Raw genomic sequence first — 1507 nt, 5'->3', positions numbered from 1 at the left:
TCAAGATCATCTATCCGTAATACTATATGTTGTGTTTGTCGGGATCCGATGGATAGAGAATACTATGTTATGTTAATTATCAAGTTATTACCTATGTGTTGTTTATGATCTTGCATGCTCTCCGTTATTAGTAGAGGCTCGGCCAAATTTTTGCTCTTAACTCCAAGAGGGAGTATTTATGCTCGATAGTGGGTTCATGCCTCCATTGAATCCGGGACGAGTGACGGAAAGTTCTAAGGTTGTGGATGTGCTGTTGCTACTAGGGATAAAACATTGATGCTATGTCTAAGGATGTAGTTATTGATTACATTACGCACCATACTTAATGCAATTGTCTCGTTGTTTTGCAACTTAATACTGGAAGGGGTTCGGATGATAACCCGAAGGTGGACTTTTTAGGCATAGATGCATGCTGGATAGCGGTCTATGTACTTTGTCGTAATGCCCAATTAAATCTCACTATATTATCATGACATGTATGTGCATTGTTATGCCCTCTCTATTTGTCAATTGCCCGACTGTAATTTGTTCACCCAACATGCTTTTATCTTATGGGAGAGACACCTCTAGTGAACCGTGGACCCCGGTCCTATTCTTTACATCGCATACAACCTACTCGTAATACTTGTTTTACTCGTTTTCCGCAAACAAACATCTTCCACACAATACGGTTAATCCTTTGTTACAGCAAGCCGGTGAGATTGACAACCTCACTCGTTTCGTTGGGGCAAAGTACTTTGGTTGTGTTGTGCAGGTTCCACGTTGGCGCCGGAATCTCCGGTGTTGCGCCGCACTACATCCCGCCGCCATCAACCTTCAACGTGCTTCTTGACTCCTACTGGTTCGATTAAACCTTGGTTTCTTATCGAGGGAAACTTGCCGCTGTGCGCATCACACCTTCCTCTTGGGGTTCCCAACGGACGTGTCAACTACACGCATCAAGCAAATTTCCGGCGCCGTTGCCGGGAGATCAAGACACGCCGCAAGGGAGTCTCCACTTCCCAATCTCTTTACTTTGTTTTTGTCTTGCTTTATTTTTATTTACTACTTTGTTTGCTGCATTATATCAAAACACAAAAAAATTAGTTGCTAGCTTTACTTTATTTACTGTCTTGCACTCTATATTAAAAACACACAAAAATTAGTTACTTGCATTTACTTTACTTGATTCATCATGTTTCCTTTTAATTTTACCACGAAAGACATACCGGTAGGACGTGGGTCTATAGTTGGGAGAAATAATATAGAAGAATTTTTCAATCATGTTAGTACCTTTGAAGATTTTGAAGATAGACACTTGGTAGAACTTGCTCCTACTTATGAAATTGCTGCTGCTCGCTTTAGTTCGCATGTTGGAAACTAAATTTGTTAATCTCAATCCTATAATCCAACACATGTTTCTTACACTCGGTGATATGGAAGAAGGGGAAAAGAAAGATTTTGTTTTAGAAACCCTTCTTAGAGAATTTGGTGGTATAGCAAGAGAAGCTAGAAAGGTCTTTAGTAA

Source organism: Lolium rigidum, chromosome 4 (assembly GCF_022539505.1).
Source record: "Lolium rigidum isolate FL_2022 chromosome 4, APGP_CSIRO_Lrig_0.1, whole genome shotgun sequence".
In the NCBI taxonomy this organism is placed as follows: Eukaryota; Viridiplantae; Streptophyta; class Magnoliopsida; order Poales; family Poaceae; genus Lolium; species Lolium rigidum.
This window is presented reverse-complemented; position numbering follows the sequence as displayed.